The sequence below is a fragment of the Manis javanica genome, chromosome 6, assembly GCF_040802235.1.
Source record: "Manis javanica isolate MJ-LG chromosome 6, MJ_LKY, whole genome shotgun sequence".
Classification (NCBI taxonomy): domain Eukaryota; kingdom Metazoa; phylum Chordata; class Mammalia; order Pholidota; family Manidae; genus Manis; species Manis javanica.
Window position 1 is genome coordinate 15,894,895 of NC_133161.1, and position 21,626 is coordinate 15,916,520.

Genomic DNA, 21,626 nt, shown 5'->3' on the forward strand with positions numbered 1-21,626 from the left:
CAGTGCTCGAGGCCAGTGCCAAGTCATGAGCACTTGGCCTCATGGCAGCAGTTTGCTGGGCTGGCCCCAGGGAGGTGGCTGTGAGAGCTGCTCTCTGCCCATGGACGATGATGCTGAGGAGACGATGTCCTCTTTGCAACAAAAACTATTTTCTTTGGTCCCACAGATCTGGTTAAGAGTTTCAGTGAGCAAGTTGTAGACGTGCCAAGGAAGGTTCAGGACATACTGGCAAGTATGTACAAGGTGGTGCAGCTGGTGTGGGGACCGCACTCAGGAGCAGGGCCTTGGAGGGACAGAGAGAGTGAATCCGGGAAGCAGGTGCATCAGACTCTCCCAGGCAGTGGAGCTGGGGTCTGAGGGGGCAGATGGGGTTCTGCCAAGTTCTGCAGGGGCTTCTGCCTCACTTCTCTCTCCCTGGCTATCCCCCACCCCCACTGATGACTAATTACCGAACCTGGCAAATTACGCAGTTTCGGTCATATAAGTGGCTAGCATTAGCCTTCGAACCACTTTTTGTTAAATTAGAAATACGTGTTGTAGATAAAGGCATTATGAAAAGGGGAAAAGAAAATGGACAGAAGCCCACAAACAGGGGCCGCACCTTTGTTGGCTACCACAGACTTGGGAAATAAATACTAATTTCTTTTTTATACTAATGTGAACTTAAAGGGATTGACTAAGTAACATGAAAGTTATAAAGTCAAAGGAAGGCTTTGAAAATTACATCTGTAGGAAATCAGTGCCAAAGATTTACTCTCTGGTATGACTAATTAGACATTTTGTGGGGCTTGGCCAGTTAGATCAGCTGCCATGCTACAGGGAGTAAAGGGTGATTCTGAGGGTTTTAGTGGAGGGAAGACAGAGACAATTGACAAAGAGTCCAAATGGCAGCAGAATACTTTCCCTTTAAGGTAAATGAAAGAAATAACAGAGGAACAACCTTATGCTTCAGCCTCTGAGCTCAGTGGGAATGGTGGAGCTGCTAGTCCTCAAGGCCCTGGATGGATGGTGTGGCTGATTGCTTCCATGCACAGCATCATTATGACTTACAATACTGGGCAAGTTACTCAACCTCTTTTGGTCCCAGTTTCCTCATCTGTAAAATGAGGATGTTGGAATAGCTGATTTCTGAAGTCCCTTCCAGCTCCAACATTTTGTGATTTAGCGCCTGATGGTAATGCAGCCTCTTAAGTGCTAGTATGCACAGTGGTTCATGACTTACAGCACTCCTGCCAGGAGTGCCAGCCTGTCTTTGCAGCAGAAAGTAAAAAGAGCTAGCTTTTGGCAAAACAGTGAAGTAATCCAAGTCTTATTTAACCTTCTTTGAAGTTTTCTTTAAACCTGGCCCTTATGGCCTTCTAGGTCTCCTTCAGCCAGTGAGGGTTTCCCCTCATTATCCACTCTTCACACTTCACTTTCAAAGGCATGCTGGGCACTGGTAAGCATGTAGAGAATATTTATTGAGTAATCAATAACTTCTCTGAGTTACAGGAGGTGGTAAGTTGATTTGAAAAAAGGGCTCAAAGGTAGATGATGACACTAAGATTGAGTGTGGAGAGCAATTACAGAATCCAGGGAAAGAGCCGAGGAAATCAGGTCTAGGAACCCAAGCAAAAGAGTAGCAACACATTTCAGAATTCACCAAAGAGGGCTGGAAATATGCTTGGTATACTTGAATGAATGGGAGCTTTGATTTTCTAAAACATTTGCACACGATCCAGAAGAATATCAAAGCATGCTGTCATAAAGGGCTAAAAAAGTCCAAGTTTAGCTAGTTTGGGTCAAAAAATACTGAAATAATTGCAACTGTCTTGTCAATGGTATGCATGTACGCATATAACCTGGGGAATTACTGATAGACTCTTTCCAATATTCCTGAAATCTTGCCCTTCTTTTCTCTAAGACTGACTACTATGGAAAGCCTGACCAGTTGGCCTTGAACCCCGAAGGCTTGGCTGTATATTTCTGAACTCCTTTCTAAACTTCCTTCCATTTCCTAGGGAGGGACCCTTTGAAGGTTCCTAGTGGGGAGAGATGGAGGAGCATGTGTCCAGGAATTCTTGGCTTCTAACCAGGACACTTGAACGTGGAGTGTTCCCCCTGAGCAATGGTTTGCCTCCATACCTAGGTCACTTTCCTGTGTCCCTTCTTCTTCCCTTCAACTCTGTGACCACCATGGTCAAGCACATGATCACATTCTCATGCTTTTGACCAATGACCCAAAGCCAAGTGACTTAGCAGTTACTGTAAACGCACTCCTTCTATCATCTAGAACATGCAGTATCAGGTCTTCAGGACAGGGAACAAATGAAAAGGCTCCCAGACAATTCAGGTAAGAGACAGAGACAGAGAAGAATAGGAGAAAACAGCAAGAATCTTAGTCCTAAGCTGTAGTTGGTAACATGAGATCAATAAAAATTCAGAATTAGAATATTGTCTCTGAATAAGAGTTAGTGGATGTATGTAAATACAAAGAAAAATGCTGGTTGATGTCATTTGAAGATAGTGTAAGTAATAACAAAGGAAAGAGATCTTTAAAACTTGGCTTTACTATGAAAGAGTAATAGTAACTTCAAAAACCTATATACATTGATTTTTGTCTGTGCCTAATTATTACATAGAATAATAATTCTATGTACCAATTAACCTATCATGTTAATGATTGACAGCAGTTTATTTTGGTCAAATAAACTATGATCCTAGGTCTTTATAGTTCATTTTTTGGAGGTAATATAGTTCTCTATTCATAACTCAAAAAGAAATTAGAGGAAAGAGTGAATTACTGAACTGTTATGCTTCTAGGTCTAGTCTTAAGATAAATATTGGCCTCTTTGAGATCTGCATTCCAGAGAAAAAAATAAAACTACTGCTTTTATCCATTTTCAAAACATTAGAAACAAGCTATTCTTATGTGAACCGGGATGCAATGCAGCAGCCCAAGTTTTGTTCTTAATTGTTCCCTTCATAGAGACGGGGCTTGGAAGGGAACCAACAACCCCATCCTTTTATTCCTACTTCCACAGGCTGGGAATAAGCCCAGGTTGAATATTTTAAAATAATCACAACCAATTTTGCTTTACTCTTCAATGCTTTCATATTGAATACAGAATAATTCAAGAGTCCCTTATCGAATGATCAAAGGACTTTGAAGAAATTCGGATGGTGTCTTCGATTAATTTTAACTCCAAGTCACTCTTCATATTTTGACCAAGACTGTTTTCCAAGTGCCCTTGGCTTTCCGTAGACTAGTTGTTGTTCCAGAGATAACGAGACAGGGTGTCTGGATGTGCTGGGATACAGCCGAAATGGGGACATTGCCTGTTTAACCTGACTAGCGCAGGGCAATCAGAACACAGCACTACAATCAAGCACAGAGGAGCCCACACATTCTGTAGGAGGTCCTGCTGCTTCAGGTAGGGGGGCCGTAAGAACTATCAGTGATAGCTTACGGAGGCAATGCTAAAGGATGCTATAGAAATGAAAATACCAACCGAGTAGAAAAACATTTTCAAACTTTCATGACTTGTGTTATACTGTCATACTTTTGCCAAGCCCACATGCCACCTGTAATACTATTTACTAAATAATTTCACTTAAGTATATTTCAATAGGCTCACTAAAATTTTTTTTAAATTAGCCTCTTTCTCTGAGTTAATATTCCTGGTCATAACACTTCCCTTCCCTGTATTCACATCGCTTGCTATGTTCCCATTAAGAGTTGGAGTCTATTTCTTATCCTTTGACCTTGGGAAGACCTTGTGATGCACTGTGGACAACAAAATGTGGTAGAAGCAATGGTGGGCTATTTCTGAGATGTGAGGCCTTAAGAGATTTTGTGCACTTCCGCTTTCTCCGGGGAGCCCTGCCTCCACCATGGGATGGTTTGTTATGACCATCCCTAATCGAACCAACCACCTCTACCTGTTGTAGTTCTCCTTCAAATGAAGACCACCCTTGGTTTGGGGAGGATGGAACCTTGCTGGAAACAGCAAAGAGCATGCATTTTCCTTTCATTGCTGGCTCATTTGTTCCTTTATAGAGAGCTTATACATGTGGTTAGTCTTAGGAGATTAATTGTGAGACAGCATCTACTTCTAAGATGCATTTGGCTCTGCAGGAACAAAGTGGACACAAAGCAGCATCATGAGAAAATGAAAGAGAGATTTGCCAGCAGGAATTGGCCCCAGCTTAAGATCTAAAGAAATAGGGGTCAAGATGACCTTCATCAATGCTCAGTTCACTAGACCTGGATAAAGGCAGAAATATTCTTCAAGAATATAGTTTGCATTTAGCTAATGCAGCTTTAGAGATCAATTCAGAGGTGTAAATAGAGCTAATTTTTGTTTGTTTGGAGTCTCCTATGAGAACAATGTTAGAGTTAGGTGGCAGAATATCTACGTTAGGATTTTCTAATAGGATGAACATACTCAATATGACAAAAATTTCTGTATCACCCAAGTTTAGATTGCATGTAAGGATGCTAGAAAGTTCATTGAGTGGGAGGACTGGACAGGGAAGCTCCTAAGAGAGTTTTCAAAATGCATTCAGAGAGAGTTTTCTACCCACAAAGGAATGGAGGGAGGTACTTCCTCCAAGTCAAGTCAAGTGATGTGAGAGATTCACAACAAATCTAAGATAATACATAGACTTGTGCTTAATTCATTCCTGGAAAAATTTTAAAGTGATTATCTAGCTGAAACTGCTTCTGAGAGACAAATGGAGAAAGTTAAAATGGGAGTGAAAAATGTGTGGAGATAGCTGACAATCACTACCTTAGCTAGGGGGTTGGGTCAATATCAAAATCATAAATCATGTAGGTAGTGTGTATCCTTGATATGGTATGATGAAGATGCTGTTTTATTTCTATGACCTTCTTCCCCCAAAACCCACAACCCCAGTCTCATCATGAGGAAAACATCAGACAAATGCCAGTAGAATGGCACCCTAAGATACTAGACCAGGACTCCTCAAAACTTTCAAGGTCATCAAAAACAAGTAAAATATAAAAAACTATCACAGTCAAGAGGCGTTTAGGAGATATGAGAACTAAATATGATGTGGTTTCCTTGCTGGATCCTGGAACAGAAGAAAATTAGGTAAAATCAAGGGAAATACAAATAAACTATGGATTTTACTTAATAATAATATATCAATATTGGTTCATTAACCATAACAAATGTTCTACACTAATGTAAGATGTCAATAATATGGGAAACTGTGATGCAGTAAAAAGGGTTATATGGAACTCTGCACTATGTAAATGTAAAACTGTTTTAAAAATAAAGTCTATTTTAAAAAGTAGTAGCAGATAGATGGGTAAGAAGATCTCACCAAATGGATGGTGAGTTTACCATGATTCTCCTCTGTTATCTCCAAGACTAAACTCAGTTGAGCCAAAAATCCTTAAGTGGGCTTCACAGTAGACAGAACTTTAGGGGAAGCCCCCTAGTTCTGGTTTAGGAATCAGGAAAGGGTCTTCTAACATTTAGATACAATGGAGGAAACTCCCCATTTTATTTTCTTTTTCATTTCTTTGTTTTCTTACATCGAAGTCCCCAAACAACCCAGTGATATAACAGCCATGTGAATCCGGAGAAGCCTAAAACTTTGAAAGAGAGGAACCTTTCTCTCCTATTAAAGGAGCTGTGGCCCCAAGGGGAAGGGGAAAACTCTTGTTACTTCTCAGTCCCTTGACCCCTGTCACAGGCATAGCCCAAGGAAGTACACAGTACAATAGGGTATATAAAGCCTGGCTTCCTCAATGGACTAGTTAAAGGGAGTACTGAGGAGATCTCAGGGAGGGAAGAACATTGGAATGTGACCTCTTAGAGTCCTTTGTGAATTCCAGGGCTCACCCCTAAGCTGAGCATATACGGATCTGACCCTAAGCAGAGTACATAGACTCTGATAATCGATCTATGGGACAGACCACAGTCAAGTCCTAGACTGGCCACTGGGTGGCGTACACATGGCACAGATCCTGATAGTATTGCAAAGGCTTTGAAAAACTGAACTGACATTGGAATCACAACCCACAGAACGCTGGTCAGGACCTGCAAACTGAGCCCAACTAGGATGAGGCCTGCTTAAAAATATAATATTCTCTACAGAAATTAAGACAGAGTCTCATAACACAATATTCAAAATGTCCAGGATATAATCCAAAAATACTCAGCCTATGAAGAACAAGGAAAAACTCAATTTGCATGAGAAAGCACAATCAGACTTCAACATGGATATGACACAAGCTGTATCTATCATTTTCTAGCTAAAGAAAAACCAAATGGAAACTTTAGAACTGAAAAAATATAATAATAACAACAGTAAAAAAATACCCTCCATGGATGAGCTCAGTAGTGGGATGAGGAAGACAGAGGAAAGAGTTAGTAAATTTGAAGATAGATCAGTAGAAATTGTGCAATATGAACAATGAAGTATAAATTGATGGGAAAAAAATTAAATAGAGCCTCAGGAACATGTGGGGAAATACAAAATATCTAACATTCATGCTATCAATGCCTGAGAAGGAAAACAGGAAGAACGCAGTGCAAAATTTTTAAAAAATAATATATATATCTATATATATATTGAAAACTTCTAAAGTTTGGCAAAAGAAATAAACCGACAGATTCAAGAATTTCAGAAATCTCAAAAATGATACCCCCCCGCACAGTTCCACATTTATACATATAATAATTAAACTGTTTATGACCAAATATAAAGAAAAAAAATCTTAAAAGCATCCAGGAAAAATGATGCATATTTTTTCTGGAATAATGATTCAAAAGACTGCAGATATCCCATCAAAAATCATGGGGCCGGAAAGACAGCAACATTTCTAAAGTGTACGGAAAGAAGTATAATGCAGAATTCTATATCCAGCCAAAATATCCTTCAGGAATGAAGATGAAATAAAATACTCTCAGATTAATGAAAACTAAGAGGATTTATTGGTAGCAGACATGCTGTAATAGAATTATAAAGAAATTCTTAAGGCAGAGGAGAAATAAGAAAGGAAACTTGAAATATCAGGAATGAAGGAAGAGCAACAGAAATGGTAAATATCAGCGTGAATGTAATAGACTATTTCCCCCTTATTTAGTTATATAAACATGTTTTGATAGTTGAAAGCAAAAACTGTTAACACTGTAAGGTTTTAGATGTATGTGGATATAATGCATAGAGAACTACAACGTAAGTGGTGATAAGGTTCTACTTGAAGTGGTAAAAACACTGTTAAAGTTAAATATGTATATTAAAGTAACTAGAGAAACCAAAACATTGTACAAAGGGAAATGCAAATAAAAACCTCCATGAGATACCTCTGTTAACTCATTAGAATGGCTAAAATATAACATATTGACAATACCAAGTGCTAACGAGGAAGTGGAACAATTAGAACATTGCTGGAGGGAATGAAAAATGGGCCAGCCACTCTGGCAAGCAGAGTGACCTAACAATCTCACTGTTAGTGTTCACAGTAGAAAAATGAAAACTTAACATTCACACAACAACACACAAGTTTACAGCAGCCAAAATAGCCTTCAGTGGGCAAATGGATGACCCACCCTGGAAGAAAATGGACTGTTCAGACTTCAATAAAAGTTATCTTCCAATGGGGGCTGATACTTTTCATTTGGTTGAGGAATACTGAATAGCATGGTAGCTGTTTCTCTCCCAGATGTCAGGAGATCTTGAGAGAAAAATTGATGAGGCTACTTTAGTGTATTATTTCAAAAAGGAGATATAAAGTTTCCAGGTCTGGAAAGGAGAACAAGTGGGAATGGGAGGAGAGGAATTTTGACAACTCAATCCAAAGAAAATGGCTTCCTAAAACAAATAGGCATTCATAAAAAGTGATCATAGATTAACAGTTCTATGTCCCAGCCATGATGATAGATACTTGATATACGTAACTCAGATTCATTCTCTCAGGAACCTCATGAGAATGAGAACAGCCTTCTAAGGTTATAGTAAGTAGGCTTGTTTCTGTACCTGAGAATCCAGCTCTTCCTCTTCTGCTCTTTGCTTAGATAATATTTTTGAAAACATCACAGTCCCTCTGTCCTGACAGTACTTTTGCTCCCTTTCTTTCTTTTAAAAAATAGAAATATTATGCAGTTCTAGGAAGCATAAGAGTCATTTGCAAAACTCAAAGGTTACTTAACCAGAAAATTTCTATATATCAGCTACATAGAGAATTAACTAATTTTCAACACTTTCTGAAATGCATGTGATTTCCAATAGTCTGTTTCTGTCAGTGCATTTCTAAGTACATGGTTAAGGTTAAATACGTGAACTGTCATTCCTCACTACTGCTCCTTAACTTCGTCTGTTCTTTTGTACTAAGCCCTCCTTTCTGATTATCAAAGGACGTAACAGTTGAATCAAATGGAAAGGTGAAGAGATTGAAAAATCAGGTTATGGAAATATATAGAATGTGTGATATTATTTTGGTACAAAAGATACATTTATGTATGTGTTATTCATCTAACTCTTAGGCAGGGAGGGAGGGAGGCAGAAGAGGAGGAGGGAAAGTAAAGAGGAGCTCGGAATACGGTATTAACACTGAATATGCACTTTTATTATAGTTTATGGTTTTTATGATTTGTACTACTTCATTTTCTACAATGTCTATGTATAGCTTCTATCCCCCATATTTTATACGTGACATATACATATATATATATAATTTCCCTGCTCCCTGTAACCAGTCTATATATATGTAACAACTTGAAGAAAGCACTAATTTAAGTTTTGTTTGAGGCAACTATTTTACCCTTCTGAAAAAAAAGATACAAAAGAAACATATAGTCTCTTGCCAAGGATAAATCAACTCAGATGCCAAGAAGAGATTTCAAGTTTGCCTGGAAATTCCAAGTTCACGAATGCTGAGTGGTCTCTAAATTTGGAAATCTGTTTTTCCCATTGCTAATAATAGCTCCCCTGCACTATCATACACAAAGCATTGGATGCCCTGAATAAACACTACAAAAAGAACTCTTTCATTTATGGTCACGCTGTTTCATTTGCCCACAGCTAATTGTGTCCCCTGCTTTGGAGGCCAGAACTCTTCCTGTCCCTCTTTATTTCACTCTTACGGCATCCAATTCTCAATCAATTTGGTAAAAAAATAAAAATGAAATAGGCAATTAATTGAAATATGGTAATCAAATAATATACATATGTTATCTCTTCAAATCTTCAATGTGTTCTTTGAGTTAGTTTTCTAATCTGTGAGATCAAGGAGTTCTCCTTCTCCATGTTTTATAAAGTATACTTCCATGAAAGAAAAGGAGAGAAAAGAAAGGAAAAGACAGAGAGAGAGAGAGATGGAGGGAGAGAGGAAGGGAACGAGGAAAAAAGGGAGAAAGAAAGACAGGAAGGAAGAAATCTAAGGAAGGAAGGGAGGGAGGGAGGGAGGGAGGGAGGAAATTGGAAGCAAGTGCATGTCACTACTAATGGAATGACAGAGTGCAGACTAGGACACTCCTCCCTGGGACTCCCAGCAGCCTCTGCAATGGCTCTAGTTCACAGAGCTTTAAGATGTAACCTCAACCTTCCCTACCCTACTACAGTCTACAGGTCTTTTACAGGGCCGTAAAAGGTGCCACTCATTATTTTCATACAAAGCGAATGACATGCACAGTGAATTTTGGAGACAGGAGGCAGGCCCAATAGCTTGTTGTGAAAAGATTCACTGAAATAAAGAAAAAAAAAGGTGAAAGTCATTTCTCTCTCCTTCCCATCCCCTAGCCCCTTCTATAGTGAGCATAGTTTTCTTTCTGCAGTTGAGGACTCGAATCAGGCAGAAGGCTGAGCTCCCTCAGCGTGATGAGTGTGCGGGCTCTCTAACTCTATTATTTGTAATGGCTGAGAGCCTTGCCAGACTTCTATATCGTCTGATAGTTCAGAGAAGCAAGGAAACACTGTAAGATTTCATTTGCTTAATGGCTTACAGATTAATTGAGTTCCACACGGCCCTGAATGTTGTATGGTTTTCCTTTTAACCTATTGCACTACTTTTAAAAACAGTACAAATGACTCTTTCTTAAATAAAGATGGCATTTCTAGTTCTTCTTTTGAATTAACTAGTCAGTTAGGACCGACCCATCACATCAAATGCATAAACAGAAATTTAGGGTATAAAAAAATGAAATGATAATATTCCTTCTATGAAAAAGCAGGAATCACCCTATTAAATCCTCCAGTGACGTAACCCAAACCCACTGGCTGACTTTTAAATAGTAGAAGCTTGCAAGTGTACTTTAATCTTATATTTTAAAAAATTAGTTATTTTTTCTATTCTTGTCTTTAACTGAGAATGGGGAAAAATATTGACTTACTTTGGTCCTTCGTGAAATTTCAGTTTTGAGTTAAACATTCAAATAAATGCTAGGGAGAATTGAAGTCAAAAAGCTTTTGTCAAGAAATCTTCTCCCCTACAAAACAAGACCTTTGCTGAATAAAGTCACCTCATTAAATAAGTAGCTAATCTAATGACCCATATTTCTAACATCTAGAAAAACAAAATAATGATAGGCATGTAAGGGCTGTCAAAATCTAGAGAAGTGTGCAATCCATACAGGTCACAGTCAACAGGGGATTGTCACTGAAAATGTGCTCTGAGTGATGGGAATGTGGAGGTAAAGAGTATCTTATGGCCGAAGTGCAGGTGCGGGGTACCAGGGAGTGGCTGGTGGCCAGGAGAGAAGCCAGCCTGCCTGGGTCAGCCTTTCGTGTCAAAGGGAGGTGGGGAAGTTGAAAAGTTCTGGGGGCACGGGTTGGGGAAGTAGGCAGGAAAGGAGGTAAGACAGAGAATAGGGCAGATCCTTAAGCATCCATTTGAGGTGTTTAGATTTGATCCTTCAAGTGCTCAGAAATCATTGAAGTTTTCTGAAAAATTAGGATTGTCATCTCTATAGAGGAGGGGGGAAGAACTAAGATAGGAAATACAGGGCAAGGAGGGGTGAGACAGGTATTGGTAATTTTCCTTGCTGGCAATGAGGATGAAGGGCACAGACACTGACACGGGAGTGTGTGAACTGCAGGAGCGGTAAGAACAGAGCTCACATCACTAGAGAGGAAGGAGTCAGGATGATGTGACTAGACTGCCCACAATTGAGTTTTTTTATAGCACTAAGTGGGCTCTTGGTAGTACAAACAATGCAGCAGGAAAGAGTTCAGGCAAAAAATAAAAAAAAGAAAAGAAACAAAAAGGAGAGATCCTCAAAGCATGGGAAATACTCATTGTGGTTTCCTGGGGCTGAGAAGATTAGGAAAAAAATTGTGGATTTTAAATTAGTTCATCAATCTTAATGAATTCAAATTAAGTAAATTAACTAATTAATTAAATTTGCCTATTTTAAATCAATAGTTATTATCTTACCTATTTTCCCAGTTCCCTGTAACCGGTCCACTAGCCCTGTTGTTGCCAGATGAGACACTTACCTTACACCACTGGTCATGGACCAGCGTTTCCTAGGTTACACCATGAATTCCCCTACGCCACCCCCCAACTTCCCTGGCACCTGCTGTGCTATTCTTCATAGTCAATCGCTCATTCTCTGACACTGCTTCATGTGGTATATTATAAATATTCTACTATTTTCATAATTCTAGTCTTAAGAACATTCCCCCAAAAAGATAATTTCAGATCTTTGCTTCTCCAACGTCTCCATCTTTCTGCTCGCAGCTTTTAACTATCGATTTAGCTTTTTATTGAATTAAGAAGATGAAAGCAATCGGCATGAGCTTTATTGTGTACTTATCTTCACTAAAGTCAATGACTGTCTCCAAAGACATCCCTTCAGTTATCACAGAATTAATGCTGTTGGCTTCTCCAGGCTGAGTCCCTGCCCTCAAAGCTGGACTCTAGGACTACCTGCCTCTTCTGGGGTTTGGCTCCCACCACAGATATTCCATCTGCTCTCACTAAATTTTAGCTTACTATTCATCTTTTGAAAAAAAAAAACAATTTACTAAGGGAAAACATTTATTCTATTAGTCAGTGGGATTTCAAGTGTTTGGTTTCTATTTTCTAAATTCCTGCTAGGCATTATTCCTCAGGATGGTTGACTAACCAGCCACGAATACCCCTCCTCCTTCTTCAAATTTCACTGAAATGCAAGAAAACACTAAAAACAACTTTGCACCACTAAATCTGCTGTACCACTGCCAAGACTAAAGAATGTGATTAAATGATCAGAACAGAGGAATTTCTTGACAGCACAAAACAGATTATAAAACCCAAGCAAGCTTAGGGTCTTACAATTCATAATAGGCTTGGGGGAAAAAATAAAGGACCACTAAATAAGTAGGTTTGCTCAGCAAGACTTCCAAAGTTTTGCAGTCCCAAAGACGGCTGGAACTGGGAGTGGGACCAGTCCTGTCAGGTAGCTAGGAGGTTGATTAATTCAAGGAATGTGGAACAGTTGAATCAGTCTCTCCATAAGGAATTTTCCCAGAAGTTAAAGCTAAGTAAATAGCTCTCTAAGTAGAATGGAAGTTCTGCCCTAGAAGGCTGTCTGCATGGACACTGGGTCAAAAAGAAATCCTGCTATAGTGGACAAAAAAACTGTTTGACCCATAAATTCTCTCCTTCTAAGGGAAACCCAGACATGCACAAACCTTCTCCCCATTTTCACCACCTCCCCAGCCTGTGCTTTCAGCCAGGGTCCTTCATCATTAGGGTCAACATTCATTGTGAGACAAAAAGCTTACTTTACTTGTGGTTTGGAAATGCCTCAACCTACCGTGTTGATAAATCTGGGCTGTTGTAACTAGAGCAAACCAAGGCCTCAAGGCAACAGAGAGAAAACAGAGGCAAGAAAGAGAGACAACAGACTGAACAAATACATCTCTAGGGTCACCCAAAATAATAGAGGAAATAGAAGATAACAGCCAATACAGCATGTTTAATAACCTGAAAGGTTCTAAAGCAGAGCATGCCTCTAAAACAAGAACTGACTGCTACGCAAAAAAGTAGCCAAGTAAACTAAGTTCTTGAGAATTCAATGAACCAAAAAAGAAAATTCTCAAGTTGTATTAAAAAGGTAGAATAAGGCACCACAGCAGAGTGACATATGTCTTGAACCCTATATAAAGGCATGCCTCAAAATTATTAGAGTCAAGAGATAAAAATTATGGATAAGAGGTAAAATTATGAGGTTGCAATTAAGAAACGTGGAAAATAAATCCAAGATATCAAATATCATTCCAGAAGCAAAGAATAGAGAGAATGGAGTGAAAGGAATGATTAAAAATAGAAGAAAATTTATCTTCCAGAAGAAATATGTGGTGTAATGAGCTGAATGGTCTACACGTGATCCTAGATGTTATTATAGGTTCCCCAGACAAATTGACCTCTTTCTCCTTCTCTCAGGAGTGTTGTACCAAGCTTGGCCTCGCATAGCCAGGGTGACTGCTAACTGTCATGGACCCCCCACCTTCAGGGGCTAGGCAGCTGCTGCTTCCAGAATATCCAGCATTAAGAAATCTTTCCTTTCCCTGAAGACACAGTCCTCCTGCTTGCACCGTAACAAAGCAGATTTGTAGAAGAAAGGGACCTTCCACTGGAGCTCAGACCCACACTGTGGGTACATGAGGAGTACCCATGTCTCAGGACATCCCTCCGTGGGTTGCGGGAGACTTTAAAAACTGGGCCTTTGCTTGCTTCTCTTCTTGTTGAAGCTGGACCTGTGAGTTGTCACTTTCCTCAATGAATAAGCCCCACAAGAGTGCTATGATGCAAGCCTAGAAGGGACTGACCATGCACAACAAATACTGTTGCTTTGAAAGAAGAGGAACCACCAGCTATTTTATAAGATGACTGGTTATTTCAACAAGTTCTGGAGAAAAGATATTATTTTCAAGGATAAAAATAAATCCCTATATTCTCATACTTTTGGATGGACAATAATATACAGCGAGTTAGTCCTTAATTTAATAAAATTCCAAACACGTTTTAAATAAGAATTAAAAATTAATTTGATAGGCTATTTTACAAATTCCTTTGGAAGAAAAAATATCAATAAATAATGAAAACACCTTTTTGTAAAATCATAATGTGTCGTGTGGTGGATAGATACTGTACTTTCCTACTCGGATCCCTTAAGAGGATGTTCCTCCTGCTGCTGAGTTCTGCCAGCAGACAGCTCTCAGGAGCGTCCTCTGCAGGAAAGTTTCTCCGCTGAAGAAAGCTGCTTCACCAAGAGTCTGTGTTCTTTCTAAGAGGAAGCCCACATCCAATTACGGGTTAACATAGTAACCCATAGAAATAGTAAAGCTCAGCCATCTCATCCCAACGTGGGACATCCCCGAAGGGCTCGCCTTTCCTCAGGGCTCCCTGGGGGGTCGGCTATGGCTTTGTCTATATCTCAAGTGCGTTTTTCTCCCTCAGCCATTCTTGCATCCATCTCCTCCCCATAGATGCTGATCACTAGAGTAGTGGCTAATAAACTTCCTATATAGTAATCTCCACCTCAGAGTCAGTTTTCAGAGAACCAGATCCTTCTATGGGATGCAGACGTCACAACACACAAGATACAGTATGTGAAACATGGTAATACTGGCATATTAAGAGACAACGGAATCAGGAAGGATAAACAGGCCAGAAGCAGACACACACACATATGTAGTGATTTGATATGCCATGAAGGTGACTGTTTATTTTTTTAATTTAGCCAGGAAGTGATAGACTTTTAAATAAATGGTTGAGGATGCTGGTTGTCTAATATCAAAGGAAAACATGACATAGTCTATTGTCTACATTATATAACACAAAAAAAGAAATTGCACATATGATGTAGACATAAAAATGAAAGTATGGAAACACCTGAAATTAAGTATCACACAATATTTTATCATCTTGATGGGAAGGGGGTGCTGGGAGGCTTTCCAAACAAAACACAAATTCAAAGATAATTTTTAAAAATTGTCAGATTTAAATTTTTAGGTTTTTTTTAACTTTACATTTTGAAATAATTTTGGACATGCACAAACTTGTAAAGAATAATCAAAGTATTACCATATATTCTTCTCCCATGCTAAAGAAAAAAACTGAACAAGACTATTGTATAATATTTAGTGGATTTGTTTTTCACAGAGATATAATCCAGAAATTGTGAAACTACTTTATTTGTATGCCAGGACTGAGTAAATATGTAAATATATTGTGGATAATGAAAGCCAAGTTTCTCCAGAGAAAAAGTAAAGAAATAAAGAAGTGGGAACACTAAAATGAACTCTGTGTAATAAATAGTGGGATTAGCAATGATTTCTGGTTTATATATAACCACCAAGGAATGGAGTTCTCTGTGGGGCTAGATTCTTCCAAATTAGATTTCATTCCACTTCTGTTATCCTATATATTCCCGTCTGTCCCCAGTGTCAATTATTTGACATAACTAATTTACATTTAAGTATTTAGAAGCTTAAATGCTTTTTAAAGAAATTCTCCCTTGATAACTCAAAGGAATCTCTAACATTTGAAATTAAATGCAAAGTGTCAAAGGGAAATAAAATAATCTAGACAGTGTTCATGAGAGGTATTAGGAAAATAATGCCTTCTCTGATCCCCAAAGTATTCCATAATAAAAGTCATCATCTTTGTCCTTAAGGACCAATTAACTCAACTTTCCTATCTTGATTAATTGTCCCCTTTGCAAACCCACAGCCTTGACCTCAGCTGGAGAGGTAGGGCCCTAGAGCCAGGTTTGTACCAGGTGATTGCACTTCTCCAACTTTTTAGACCAGGGATAGGTCCAATCAGATCCTCTTTTGTAAAAATGCAAATTAAAGTACAAGAAACTAAGAATCAGACTGTGGTGACTGGTAAAGACAAGGACTGGGAGATGTGGACTTTGGGGCTACGGTGGCCATTTGGGTCCAGTGCACCAATGAGGCTTGTAATGATATTTGTCTGAATAGAGGACAAAAATGACACAGGAGACCATGCATTTCCAGAAAGAGTAATAGAAAGTATATTTATCTGTTGACTTTTTATGTCCAGTAAGGTCTAACTGCTTCTATAGTTAAGTTCAGTTAGGGGCCCAGAATTCTTTAACATATAATGCCCTTCTGGATTAAGCTACCATGAGTGCATTTTGTTTCTCGCAATTAAGCAATTACCTGACAAGGCATTGTATCATTGTTAAAACTGAAGTGGGATAATGAAAGAATCTTTGCAATGTGGTCCTTCAGTAAATAATGTTTTGTGACAATTGTGCCTCCAATCTGCAGGGTCATGTTTTGATTACCAAAATTAATGTAAAACATTTTATAAACAATTTCAAAGCAAATACAGTCCTTAAAGATAACCAAGACCACCTCTGAAACAATTACTCTAGGATATATGTGTACAATTATGTATAACTATTTATCAATTTATATAAATACATTTGTGATACAGGGAAGGCAGTATATATAGCACAGACAAGACAATAGCGACTTTATAGCATCTTGCTACGCTGATGGACAGTGGCTGTAATGGGGTATGTGGTGGGTACTTGATAATGGGGGGAGTCTAGTAACCACAATGTTGCTCATGTGATTGTATATTAATGATACCAAAATTTTTAAAAAGTAAAAAAAAAATACATTTGTGATATACAAATATAATAATATAATAATAATAATCAAAATGTAATAAATCATCAAATATAATATATCATCAAAATATCATCACATTGAAGGTAAAATAACAAGATTGTTGGGGGATTTATTTCTGGATGTGTAATCTATGTTGATAAAGATCCTTTTAGACTTTAACCCAGATGCCTTTAATAAGAAAAAGCTTAAAGAGCAGTGTTTAAAGGACTTTGAAGTGGAAAAGATATATATAATTATGGTCTTTAATGGTCTTAGCAAACCTGAAAAAATTTGTATTCAATAATTCTCAAATGCCTGCTGATAACCAGGAATCAAAGAGCTGAGAAATACTAAGCTGATTCTGGTATTATGAAATGGAAATTGTCCATAATTGTCATATTAAAAGTTACCCTTTCCAGAATTCCGCAGAAAAAGTCCTCTCCTTTCCCTCTTAACAAAATTAACATGCCTTGGAATATTTGCATCTCCCCTGTGAAAAGCATTTTATGCAAAGCTAGCTAGCTCTGAGGAACCAAAATATAAACAAGAATTCAATAATCTGAGGAAGAAGTTTAGTAGAGTTAGGGAATTAGGGAGTAATTTCTCTCAAGAGTCATTTTAGAAGATTTGAAGCATGCAGACAGTGACAATCTATTAATTTTCCTCTTAGGCTGCCTTATTGTTTTTTTACTTAGTGTTCAGCACATGCAAAGCCAACTTACTAAACACTCAGCTGTGAATATTCACTGATCAATAGACAATCCTGGCTAAGGTCAGTATGAAAACAATTCAAGAAATAAACCACTATATTTACCCTTATTCCTTCTTCACTTGATTTGCATTGTCTCCTGGTATGCCGCTTCTAAGCACTTAGTGGTAAGTTTTTGAAAAGTAAACACACACAATTCCATATAAAATTACTTTCATAAATATTTCACAAGGAAAACTCACTTTTCCATTATGTCCAACCTTTAAAACTCATAGTCAATACAATAAAGACTTCAGACAAGCATTGAAACTATGTATATGATACATTGATTTTTGTGCAAGATATTTATGTTTTTGTACCAATAATTAACATATGAATTCTACTCCTTTTACAGGTGAGGAAATTGAAATTCTAAGAAATTAAATAAATTACCTGAGATTGCATAGTTAATTAGATAGTACATGATTAATCCAGGATTTTAAAACAAGCTTCTAAAACATAACCCATCCACTTTTGCCTCTATTCATGAGGTAAGGTAGCAATATATTCCTTCAAGTATTTTGCTAGCTGCAATTGTCTTAGATAATTGGTAGAAAGTAGTAAAATAGGAAAAAGAAATGGAAATTATATCTATACTCAATTATACAAACTTAAAATGCAAGCTTAATTAATTTCTATAGAAATATTCTTTCTAATTATGATTTTATTAAAGGCTGTCCATTTTTAAAATGATAGTTTGTTGTCAATATGTCTGTTTTTCTTCCTAAAATATGATGTCATTTTCATGGTAATTTTTACATATGTTGAACTGTATCTTCTGCTCTTATTTTTATGCTGCCTTATATATGCAGCACATAAAAATGTATTAGTGTTTCAAAAATACTTTGATAATGAAAGGCAAAACATAAGTTATACAACTCAGAAAATTGCCTCAAATTACATCAAACATGAAAGTCTGGTATGAAAAAAGTAAATCTGTTAATGTAGTAACAAATGTATATAAAAGTGTAAATATTTGCATAAGCACTTATGTTAGAAAGTTACAATCAGGATATATGATAATAAATATCTGCACACTGGATATTATTAGACTGGAGAGCCAGCTGAATACTGGCATAGAGAAAATGAAGTCTGTATAATTAAAAGTAAAAAAAAAAAAAAGAAAAAAACAATAAAAAAGCAGAATAACTTAAAGTATTTTTTTCCTGAATTAGTGAGAAAATACATTCCAGTGGAAAAATGAATACTTTTAAAGAGACAGAAGAAACTAAAAGCATAGTTCCATTGTTCAAAATTGTAGTCCTGAGACTTAAGACAAGTACTAATCACAGTATGGTAAGATATTTGCAAAATCAAGTAGAAAAATTAAGATGAATGCTCTGTTCAAAGATAAAACAGAAAAAGGTATTTAAAAATGTTGTAAAAATTCCCTCATTAAGTGATGTTGTTTGTTATCACATAGTGGTAATGACAAACGATATAGAAGAAAAACAATCATCACATGATCACCCTGCCAGATATGTTGGTTTATAGCTGTGTAAAACCCTTGAGGTACTGAGTATGAGTCAGCTCTTAGTATATATGTGGCACCTGTGTCAAGGACAAACTCTTGGTTAGTATTCGTCTGATCTGTTATTAAAAACCCAAATCACTGGGAAACAGATATTTCATTTAGTCTACATGCATTTTGCAGGCCATAGCTGAGCTGGAGAGGGAGGTATTAATGTCAGTGGTGATGGAGAATCACCGATATACGTATGTGCCATTATTTTTTGGTGCACTCATCAACATAGCAGCTTTCGACTGAAGCAAACCTACTAACTTGGCAGGAGCTGTTTCGCCCATTTAAATCCGCCTACTCAGCCACCATATTCTGGCTGCCTTTCCCAGTGATTTGCAGTTGTAACTTAGGACTTTTTCACTTCATGGCAGTAAAGAACAAGAACTTCAAGTAGAACCTGATTTGTTGCTCAAGTTCTCCATCACAAAATAGAAGATGCATTTATTTTTCTGTTCACTCTTAGAAGACAGGTTATTATTTTTAAAAAACTGGTATTTCCTTTCTAAATTTAATAATACAGTACTAAAATATATTCTTTTTATATATTCCTGGGGTTGATGGCCAGTGTATATAAACAATGCACCGTGATGGTCAGAGGAGGCCAAGTGTTTCAGTGCACGAATGCAGAGTGTGAGCTCTCTGTGCTGCACCGTACCGCTCTCTCTCCTCCTTTGTTCTGGCCCAGAGAACGTGGACAGTAGAGAGAGGATCCCTGCAGCTGGCTACATAGTCACTGTGTACTTTTGCATTAGCCAGCTCAGAACAGAGACTACTGGAGCCTCAGAACCTTCACCTGTAAATGAGCAGTACCTTCCCAGAAAGGGCATTAGTAGGATAAGTTCAAAGTATAAAAACTACTCGAATTATCTTATGATAAAGAAATAGTGCAAATGACAAAAACAAACTAGGATATTTGGACTGGAAGGTTCTCATGTGTCATCTATTGATTTTTTTTTTTAGAGGTCCAGAGGACTTAGTCTCTTACTCTGCAACACCCAATTAGATAAAGGCAAATCATAGACTGTAATTCAGGGTTTTGTTGTGTCTCAAAGTTCAGTGCTCTTTCTACCTTACTCGGCAACATTTCTTTGTATCTTGCTTTCAGGGAGATTGCTCTTCAAAGGTACAATAGCTATTTCCCTGAAGATGCTGTGTGAATTTGCTAATGTAATACTGAGCATATTGTAAATATACGAGACTAATCACTATGTTAAAAAAACCCTACTTTGAATGTTTGGTATTGTAAAGAGGCTCAAGAGGCCCCAGATCTCAATCATAATATAAATTAGTCATGGGGATGAAAGTACAGCATACAGAATATAGTCAATAGCTCTGTAACGTCTTTCTATGTTGATAGAACTACACTAGTTGTGGTATACATTTAATAATGTGGATAACTATCAAATCATTGTGTTGTATACTCGATATAATATTGTCTATCAACTAACTTCAATTAAAAAATAAAGAAAAGAAGCTTAAGGTAATTGGAATAATCATGTCATCTACTTGAATTATAAGTTTAATTTCCATATGTTGATATTGTCCACATCTCAAGGTGTCTTGACCCTGTTGAGGTTTCTTGTCCTCTTTATGAATAACGACTGTATCCTGCAAAGTTCCTTGAGTCCCAGGTGACTATTTCACATTTTGCACAGACACCCTGCAGGGCTGTCACCTGCCCACCCAGTACCACGGCTGCCGCTCCTCCCACAGCCCAGGCCCCAAATGTACTGGACCTTAGAACCACCTGAGAGGTTTCACAAACCCTGTTGCTCAGGTTGCATCCTTTTCAGTGAAATCAGAATGGAATTGATTTAATTCAATTAATTAAATTTAATTGATTCAAAAAATTAAGGAGTGGAAATGAGGCCTGTGTACGTTTTTAAAGATCCCAAGTGACTCAAAGCAAAGCCTGGGAACCACTGCCCTGTTCCCAGGGGCTGTGAGGCTACCCAAGCTTCCTAGTGGCCAGCGGCACAAATTGTCTTCCCCACCTTTTCCATTATAATCTGTTCTTAGGTGCATCGGTTAGTTGCTCTTGGCTCTTGGCCCCACACATGCCTTTTTATTTTCTCCTCTGTTCTGCCAAGGACTGGAAGCATCCAAATCATTTTCCTGGACTCCTTTGCTAACTGGGTTTTGATTGAATTCTGCCAACAGGAGGCACTGGCAGCAGACTGTATGTCAGGAGAAAGAGAAAAGTCATTTCTTTTTCTGCTTCTGGCTGCGGCAGCTGCCGCTGTATCAGCAGTGAGTCCAGCAGCCCCAGAGGGACTGCTGGCTGGGGGCTACTCACTCCGTGGCTGCAGTAGCCGTGGGGTTCCCCTTACGGGTTCTGGGCAAAGCCACTTTGCTTTTCAGCTTAAGCAGCTATAGCACGTTCTTGCATTTATTTACACTTCCTTCTCCCTTTGGATTCTTCTCCTTCCAACAGTTTAGGAAAGTGTATCCACATTAAATCCTTCTGAAATACCTTGAGTGATTTCTTTTTTCCTCCCAGCTTTTTTGAGGTATATGATTGACAGATAAAATGGTCAGAGATTTAAAGTGTACATCATGATGCTTTAATATACAAATACTTTGTGAAAGGATTCCTCTCATCTACTTAATTAACACATCTCATATTTATCCATTTTCTGGGTGTGAAAACATTTAAGTTCTATTCTCAGACAATGCCGTTGGCTAAATTAGAAAAACGCAATGCCTCTGTGCAGGTGTTTTTATTTTTAAAGAATAAAAGTACACTCTCTAGGTAGACACAGTCCA